General features: G+C 33.4%; 1 pseudogene; it reads left to right on the top strand.

Annotated features, from left to right (window-relative positions):
• The first annotated feature begins 749 nt into the window (after window positions 1-749).
• On the top strand, window positions 750-5631 carry LOC139855154 (disease resistance protein RPV1-like; annotated as a pseudogene).
• The last annotated feature ends 4720 nt before the right edge of the window (window positions 5632-10351 follow it).

Raw genomic sequence — 10351 nt, 5'->3', positions numbered from 1 at the left:
TTGGTGGGAAATCCAGAGTGGTTGAAGAAATAAAATGTATATATGTGCACACTTAAATGATAAAATTGCATATCATCTAAAACTGGGGGAGTAGAAATGTAAATTTTGTGACATAAAGTTGACTTAAACGTTGCATTATCTGCAACTTGAGTTCCCATTATTTGTTGAATAGCTCTCCCCTTCACACAAACACTATCAGAAATCTGTAAGCCATCATTTCTTGTTTCTCATATCTCTACCATTTTCTAATGCTTTTGGGTCACACTTTTATCTGGATCTGATATCATTCTGTCCTTACTATACGAATCAATTAATTAAAAGATTGATTGAAGATGATATGATTCTATCCTTGTTATATGAATATTATAATAGACTATAGACTACACACATAAAAGGAATCTTAATTGACTGAGATGAAATTTTCATATCAAGTTAGGTAAAAAGGTAAAAGATATTTAGTAGGAGGTTTTTTCTATTCGAGTTACCGGGCGAGTAATTCGACTCTATACTACGATGTACGCAGTCCTGGCCCAATCACTGGCCCATCTTGTATTTATTATTACCTCTATATACTAAGAATGATAGTGATCGTATCCACCTAATTGGCTGTTCCACTATTCTATTCATCAATAGTAGCTATTTTTTTTGGTTGGGTATTTACATATAAATACACTTATAAAAGATAGCAGCCAAGCCCGATCTAACTTTTATCATTCTTATCAAGTTGTAACATTTTATTATGTTTATCCGAATATTAATTTATTTCATATGTTTCATATTGCTATACTAGCATAAACCTGGTCTTGTCTATAAGTCTCTTCAATAATTTTTACACTAATTATTACATGTAAACACAGCTTTTAAATTTGATAATGGATACGACATCGGTTCATCATCGATGGACATACGATGTGTTTGTAATCTTTAGAGGTGAAGATATCCGTAAAAACTTCATGGATAATTTGTTCAAAGATTTTAAGCAAAAAGGAATTCATGCTTTTAGAGATGACATTGAATTACCTAGAGGAGAAGTCATATCTCACCAACTCTACAGAGCCATTGAAGAATCGAGGTTCTTGATCGTTATCTTCTCCAAAAATTACGCGTCTTCTTCTTGGTCTTTGAGGGAACTAGTGAAAATCCTCGAGTGCAAGCGAATGCGTGATCGCAAACATCACCTTCAGGTGATCTATTATGATGTTAAACCAGATGTTGTAAGAAACCGAACTGGGAGCTATGCAGAAGCGTTCAAAAAACATGAAATTTCAAATCGAACAGAAGCTGCAAAGTGGAAGGAAGCTTTATCTCTGGCAGCCAATATTTCTGGATGGGACCTGCAGGGCGAGGCAAACGGGTACTTTATTACTTTTATTTACTTTTTATTTTTATTTTTAACCATCCCAAGATATATGACCCAATGGTTTGGGCCCTAAACTCCTTGCGAGTGGTCACATGTTCAAATGTTAGGTTGGTCAGGGAAAGTTTGGGAAACGGTCAGAGACATGAGAGTTAAAAACACTCGTCCTCCCGGGTAACCCAAAAAACCTCATGAAAAAATTACCTCCTCCGGTCCCATATCGATAGTCTACTATTCCAAAACCATTTTGGGTTGTCCCAAATTAATAATTCACTTTCATAAATAGATAAAATAATAAGATAAAGTTCTTTGATGTCCTTAACTTTTGAATATAAGACAAAAAGATTGGTAAAATGTAAGTCGTAAAACATAAGACAAAAAGATTGGTAAAATGTAAGTCGTAAAACTGTAAAGTAAAGAAAAATTACAGTGTGAGGACTATTAGTATGACACGGAGGAAGTACTTTTTATATGGGCAATAAAAACTCAAATTTTTTTTTTTTTTTTTTTTTTTTTTTTTTTTTTTGACAGGTATGAGTCTAAGCTCATTGATGGCATCTCCAAAGAAATCCTTCAAAAATTATGTAATGGACCGATGGATATTGGGGGGAACTTGGTAGGGATAGATGCTCATGTACATAAAATAAATTTATCGCGCTTTGTTGGGTCGAAAAAAGTTCATATGATTGGTATATGCGGTATTGGTGGTATAGGAAAGACGACCCTTGCAAAGGCTATATATAACTTGATGTATTTCCATTTTGAGGAATATAAATTTTTGGATGATGTCCAAGGAGCCACAAAACAACATGGTCTAACTCAAATTGTAAAGCAGCTTATAGATGACATTATGAAAACAAAAGATGTAAAGGTATCAAATTTTAATCAAGGAATTACCTTACTGAAACAGATGATGTCATCTAAGCGTATCTTGCTTGTTGTAGATGACGTCGATCATTTGGATCAGTTACAGGCACTAGTGGGTTCACGTAACTGGTTCTTTCCAGGTAGTTTGATTATTATCACGTGTAAAGACAAACAGTTACTTAGTTCTTATAAAGTTGATGAAATTTATAATATGGGATATTTAAATGATGATGACGCTTGTGAATTGTTTAGTATGCATGCGTTTCGTAAAAAGTCCCTGGCGATTTTAAAGAACTTGTTGATCAGATGGTGCGATATGTGGAAGGCCACCCGTTAAGGCTTATAGTTTTGGGTCGTTTTTTGTATAATAAAACGTTACTTGAGTGGAAAAGTGAACTGGATAGGCTACAGTTGTATCCTAATACAGAGATACAACGAGTGCTTCGGTTAAGTTTGAATGGGCTAGACATTGATCAGAAAAACATTTTTCTTGATATTTCAAGTTCGTTTATTGGGGAAAACAGAGATTTAGCGGCAAGTGTACTTGATAGCTGTGAACTTTTTGCTGATACGAATATCAGAGTTTTAGTTGATAAATCATTAGTCACAATTTCTAGCACTATGACACTTCAAATGCATGGCTTGATTCAAGCAATGGCAAGAGAAATTGTACGTGAAGAATCTAATAGACCAGGAGATCGAAGCAGACTGTGGACTCCATCAGAGGTGCATGATGTATTGAGTAAAGATGAGGTATAAAGTGCAGAAATATGAGTAAAAGCTATTTAGTTTCATACGTTCTTATTGTATGATATAGTGATGTTATTGCTTATGTGCAGGTAAGTCAAGCTTATGCTACAGAAATCGAATCAGAAAGTGCACATACACTACAATTCTTTTGCACGTATGAACAATTTGCGGATCCTCAAAATTTGTGACTTAGAGAAGGAAAATTTTGAGGGTACATTTGAATGTGAAGTAGCGAATGACTCTAAGATCAGCTATTTTGGAAGTTTGGAATTTTTGTCCAATGAACTAAGGTTGCTCTTTTGGCATACATATCCTTTTAAGTCGCTACCATCTGATTTCTATCCAGAGAACATTGTTGCCGTCGATTTGTCTTACAGCAACATCAAAAGTCTTTGGACTACACCTAAGGTATTTGCTTATTCCTACATTTATCTTCTTTTTCATGTAATGACATGTAGGAGGTGGTCAGAACTATTGGTTCTCAAATTTCCAATAGAGTAATAATTAATAAGGTTGCAAGACTCGCTACTCGGGGACTACTCGGTCAGAACTTTAGTGGGAGTAATCGGCAATTCGGGGATTAACCGGGATTAATCGGATTGGACTTTTTAAACATTTAAAGATATAGCAGAGAAGTATAAACATAAACTTATACTTTAACTTTAACATAATTGTCTACAAACATAAACATAATTGCTCATTTGTCAAAAAATCTAAAATTCTAGTTAAAGTTCATGTTAAAAATGCTGACCAATTTTGACTTTGACCAACAAATCCGATTTTGAACCATTAAACAACGTTGACCGATTAATTAAACGGATTTTGAAAAATCAAATCGGTCTGCTCTTAAAAAAGAGTAGTCGGGGATTAATCGGGAGTAATCAGGGTTTTTTACAACAGTTGCTATAGTACAGAAAATCCCAAAATAATCAACCGAGCAAATCATCTATGCATGACAAGCCCCTAACGTTCACACATATCTCATAGAATCCTAGTTAACATTTATAATCTAATCAGTTTCCTTCATTTTCGTTTATGCCAGTGTTTCAAAAGGTTGAAGGTAATGAAGCTGAAGCATTGTCGTAACCTTACAAATACCCCTGACTTCACAGAGATCATAAATCTCGAAGAGCTAAATTTCGAAGGTTGTGTGAATCTGGTTGAAGTTCACACATCAATAAGATTTCTCAAGAGACTTGTTATCTTAAATATGAGGAACTGCATACGTCTTAAAAGTTTTCCGTGCATAACTGAATTATATTCTCTAGAAGTTCTAATTTTATCCGGCTGCTTAAAAATGGAAAAGACGGCTTCTTTTCAATCACATTCAACTAAAGAAAGTAATGGGGCCCATTCAAGATGGCGGATTTCAAACTTTTGGCCTTCATTATTACTCAAAAAATCCCAACATCCTTCAAGTTTAGTATTGCCGTCATTATCAGGTCTACGTATGTTAAAGCATCTAAATGTTAGCCATTGCAATATATCAGAACTGAACCTAGACAGCATTGGTGGTTTACTATGTCTACAACATCTAAACTTGAGTGGCAACAATATAACTAACTTACCAGCAAGTTTAAGTCAACTTTCTCAACTTAAAATGCTTGGACTTGTTGGTTGCAAACAGCTTAAAGTGTTAACTCAACTTCCACCAAACATTACCCATTTTGATGCAATTGATTGCACATCTTTGAAAGAACTGCACAGGCAACAAGTCTTGAACAACAACCATAACTTCCATAACTTATTCTACGATTTTACTAATTGTCCAAAGTTGGTTGACAATTATACCATAGAAAGCATGGTCTCTGTGTTGCTGCCTCAGGTAACTAGTCTACTCATAACTTGCACAACAAAAAGTTTATTTATTTATTTTTTAATTTTGTGTATTTTGTGTGCAGAGAAGTGATTACATATGTAATAAGTTACATATAGTTCTACAAGGCAGTAAAATTCCACAATGGTTTTCAACTCAAGGTAAAGGTAACTATTTAAAGGTAGACTTGCCTGTTGGTTGGGCGTACAATAAATTTACGGGGTACGGAACATGTGTTGTTTTCAAGGCCAAAAAACATCACTATGGACCACTTAGCCACTTAACATGCAAAGTGAGAAACATTGATGGAAATGTTTTCCATCGCGATGGTGTAAGTTTGGGGACCATATTTCCGGATGACACTATAAGGATTAATGGGTCAGATCTGATATGGTTTCATTACTCAAAGACAACAACAGAGTGGGAAAATATATATAATTGTATTACGTTTACGTTCACTTCCAGTACGGACGTTGAAGTGAAGGCATGCGGTGTAAGGCTTTTTTATGATGAGGACATACAAGGGAGCAGTTTGAGTATGGTCCAATGTCTCCAAAACAGAACACAAGATGTTGTTTCCTCCCACTCTAATAATGATCGGATATCTGAGATCATTGAACACGAGCCTCCTTGTAAGAAAAGCCGCGCATTTTGATTATTGTGGTATATATTTCGTGAATTATTCTTTAAGACCAACATATCATACTTTAGTTCTACCATCAATTAATCATGTAAGAACATTCTTAAATTAAGATCTTGTAAAAATAAATATCAACCAAATATTCGGATGCAAAACACGTCCATATTCTGATATTCAGATGCAAACCCATCCATTATATGAAATTCGGATGCATATATTGAATCCATTATATGATATTCGGATGCATATTGTGTCAAATAATTATTCTTTCCAAATTTTAATTTAAGAACGTTCTCACAGAAGTGTTACTCTATATATAACATAAGAATCATATTATGATCTCGTACGATAAGATAAAACTGGTCATCACGGCTCTTTGTTATAACAACTTAACAACTAAGACATTATAGGTGCAACTAAATCGATAAATAACAGATGAAACTTACCAAATCAAAAGATGACATCCATTTCCTAGCAGATGAAACAGGACCACCGGTTACGTGTCATCCAACATATTCAAGTAGAACCAAACAAGATAGACTAATAAAATTGTGAACTAACCTGACAAAAATTAGTAAAAAAGAACTAGTTCAAGAATATTCAAACAATTAAATGAAGCGCTAATTAGTCAAAGGTGACAATTAGAAAACAAAAAGTTAACAGTCCATGATAATCAAATACTTTTTTAAAAAAATACTAGTAATATTCTAGTTGAATGATGTGGAAGATAATAATCAAATAGTCAAGATTTGAATTGAATTCATGGCAATACACGTGGATAACTGAATGAGCAAAAATATGCTTTTGACTACATAGGGGCATTTCAGCAAACAGTTGGTGTGCAGAAAACATTACCATTAACCAAAAACATGAATGGCCTCCTCTTCATCATCCGATTTGCAACAAATCACCGTATCCATGTTTAAGTATCCCGAATCCTAATAAAATTGTAGGGGGTTTCACCATGAACAGCAGCTTCGAAAACGGGGTGAGTTTCTGACTCATGTTTGGCTCCTGATGGCACATTTAGGCATCACAGAGCAGTTTCAGGTATCCCATGGACATGCTAGAGCTAGAATCAGTGTTGTAATATTGTGGAACCTATGACCCGACCCGTTCGACCCATGATCTGTTTTGACCCAAACCTGTTTGAATCTCGACCCAACCAGACCAATCTGCCAGTCATACTTAGAACTGTAAATTTTGTAGATAGCAAGTGTGTTTTTTATGTTGTTCCTTGTATGTTTATCAGAATGCATTCATAATTCTATACACTTACATGTTGATACAATTATTATATACTCTCTCCGTCTCAATATTATTGTTTCGGACACCGCACTTTTTGTTAGATACAATTATTACACTCATTCGTCATCGTAACGTATTGGTTGTTACCAGTGGCGGAACTTGAAGTTTATGAGTAGGAGGGCGGAAAAAAAAAAACATAAAAATAGAAGTATACTGTATGCAAATGCAATTATGCAACACTAGAATTTTAATCAACAAAGGCAACATTAGATACAGACAGAGACAAAAAGATTCAAATACGGAGTAAAAGTTTATATGTTTACATGCAATATTATATTTTTAAACATGAATACATTTTAGTGAGAGTTAATACCTTGAATCCTTGATTTATTTTGGGGCTTTCTAACACTTTACAAAATGACAGCGACAATACTTGGTTTATTTTGCAACTCACTTTTTTGCTTTGGTCTTTTGCAGTAGGGAAAAACATAGAAAAGGAAATTTTTGAAGAGAAGAAACAACAATGACGGTTGAGTTTTAAGAAAGGAAAAAATAAAGTAGCAAATTAGGAGGGCTAATAAAGCATTCGTATTTTTTTTACCCCTTTAATATAAGAAAAGTACACTTATGAACCAAAAGTTTAGGGTGGCGGTTGCCCTCCTTTGTCTCAACAAAGGTCCGCCCTTGGTTGTTACATTAGTACATTTTCATTATATCCGTATGAATTTTTATGCCAAAATTGTTCATGTTTTCTACTGCAATTTTAAGACAGATGCATATGGTTTCAAACATGCCTATTGTATTAGTAAATGTAAGATTAATGTGCAAGGTACAACATATAAATATATGGCTAAATTCATTTGAGCCTTCGGGGTCACACATATATACACCTAGACGTTAATATAATATATATATATATATGATGTATATATATTACTCAAGTAACAAAAAAAGTTAAAATACTCCATTATAAATTAATTGATTAATTAACTAATTCATAGTTGAATGTTAGTTGTGTTATGAAAGTTAGTTTAAGTATTCAAGATAGATTAATATGAAGTCGGAAGAAAAAGGTGACATGAAATAATTAACTTGCTAGTTGTTGATAATATATATATATATACATTTTACGCATGCAAACACGATCAAGTGATGTTATTAATTATTTTTGGATACTTAAGAAAACCACGACACATAGTGGTGCTAGCATTTTTATTCTACCATTGAATCAAAGACAGAAACATATACGGAGTATTATTATTTTTAATTGTTTCACACAATTAATCAAGGGTTGATTATATTGTTACTTGGGTTTGGACTAGCATCCATTGGCGTTGTCTGAAAGTGTAGTGGACTATCCAAAGAGACGATCATATCTTTTGATCGTAAGTTTCTCTCCGTCTCATCAATTTCTCCAAGAAAGGTATATCGTTAACTCCTCTTTAGTTTTATATTCATGACAATTATTATGGTGTAACTGGATCTCATTGGGATAAATTAATCGCGTGCATGTTTCATTAAATATATGCATATTTAATCTTGTAAATTTTTATGAAATAATAAAAGATTATTATTTTAACTATCCGCTGCGTTAATCTGAATTGTTAAAAGTACACACGATTTTCCAACAGTGGTATCTGAGCCGCTTTTACACCATCTTAATTGTCGCGTGATTTTCTTTAGATTTAGCTTTGTGGTGAATTGGTAAAAGTCGAAACTCTAACAACCCGTCCTAATCCATCTGGACGAATACATTACAATTGGTTTCATCGCGAGGTATTTGACCTCTATATAATACATTTTTCAAACATTGCATTCGTTTTTAAAAGACAAACTTTCTTTACATTTAAAGTTGACGGCATGCATACCATTTGTAACGATCGCTCCAAATCCATATGGACAATACGTCATTCATTGATTTCATTGCGAGGTATTTGACCTCTATATGATACGTTTTGTAAACATTGCATTCTTTTGAAAAGGCACACCATAAATGAATATTTAAATCAAAGGTTTTCGACATCTGATGATTTCTACATATAGACAATCACCGTAAATAATAGTTTACAATAGTACTTCCGTTGACAATGCAGTCAAAAATAAGATACATGGTGATGATTTGGTGAATGCAACGTTTCCTTGAAAAATATGTCATGTACGACTCCATGCACATAGCTTGTCTAACATATAAGCAAACAGCGGAAGACTTCTAGGGAACCTGAGAATAAACTTGCTAACAAGTGTCAACACAAAGGTTGGTGAGTTCATAGTTTTAGTGTTTCGCGTAATCTGTATATAAAAGTGGATCACAAGATTTCAGTTGTTTCATCCAGAAACGTTTATCAATAGATTCTACGTAACAGAGCACCCTGGTAACTAAGCTTTAACGTTATAATGATAAATACCTCATTCGTTTTAATACACGCAAACCAACGTGTCCTAAACTCAAATAAAACACGTCCGTTAAAAGGCTAGCGCTCTAGCTCGGACGGGGATGTCAAGCCCTATGGATTCATATAATGTTATTCGCGCCCACCAGTCCATATCCTATGTACTGGCAGCTACTAGTTACCAAAGCTAAGGGATTTTCGGTTCAAACTCAGTGTAGAATTAAGTATGTACTTGTATCCATTGCGTTTAAAATAAATTGCATGTATTCTCAGCCCAAAAATATATATTGCAAAAGCAATTAAAAAGGGAGCAATGAAACTCACCTTAGCAGCACATAAAGTTGTTCATCGTAATGTGACCGAAACTCGAAATATCAAATAATTGTAGATCTCAACCTAGAGAACATATGTTGGTCAATAAATGTCTATCAAGCTAGGTCAGGTCATAGTGTATCACAATCCTAATGCTCGAGATCGACATACAAAAGTTATCCAAAGTCGTTTCAAAAAGTCAATTTTGACGGTTGTTTAACAAAATGAGACGTACCTTATATAAGGATTCATTTACTCGGTTGGTAATATTCAAAAATCCAATTTATCAATCTTACAGACAAGTTGTTTAAATATTAATTGCATATTCAAAAGCAATTCCAATTAACGTCAATTATAATTCAGTTGATCATATCTTTTAATCCGTTCATCGAAACTATTCGATATCTAAATGAAAAGTCATTGATTTTTCGCCAGCTTTCCAAAAACATGCATATCATATACCTTTTACCAGTAATATATGTATTTAATTCGTGATTCATCATAAACTGTTTAACGACGAAATTTAACATACAAGCATGTATAAATATATATACTCGAGTACTAGACATGGATACACAATTAATATATAAAAGATAAAATATGAGTGCTTACGTATCAATATTGAGATTCAATATTGTAGGAAAGTAAGTAGATGCAACAGAGATGATAAACACTAGGTTTGATTCACAAATATACCCACGAACATTACCCATAACCTCCTTGGCAATAACCCATAATTTTCTTAGCTCTATCTCGCTTGAAAACCCATTTTGAAGGTGACACGCTCATAACCTCGTCATAGTATTTTAGGTATATATAATAATAATAATAATATTATAATAAGATTAATAATAATAATATTAATCTTAATAATAATAATAATAATAATAATAATAATAATAATAATAATAATAATAATAATAATAATATAAAAAATAATAATACGGAGGAATGAATCGAGCTTTTATAGT

This window comes from Rutidosis leptorrhynchoides, chromosome 6 (assembly GCF_046630445.1).
Source record: "Rutidosis leptorrhynchoides isolate AG116_Rl617_1_P2 chromosome 6, CSIRO_AGI_Rlap_v1, whole genome shotgun sequence".
In the NCBI taxonomy this organism is placed as follows: domain Eukaryota; kingdom Viridiplantae; phylum Streptophyta; class Magnoliopsida; order Asterales; family Asteraceae; genus Rutidosis; species Rutidosis leptorrhynchoides.
Note: the sequence above shows the minus strand (reverse complement) of the source record. Positions and strands in the feature narration are given on the sequence as shown.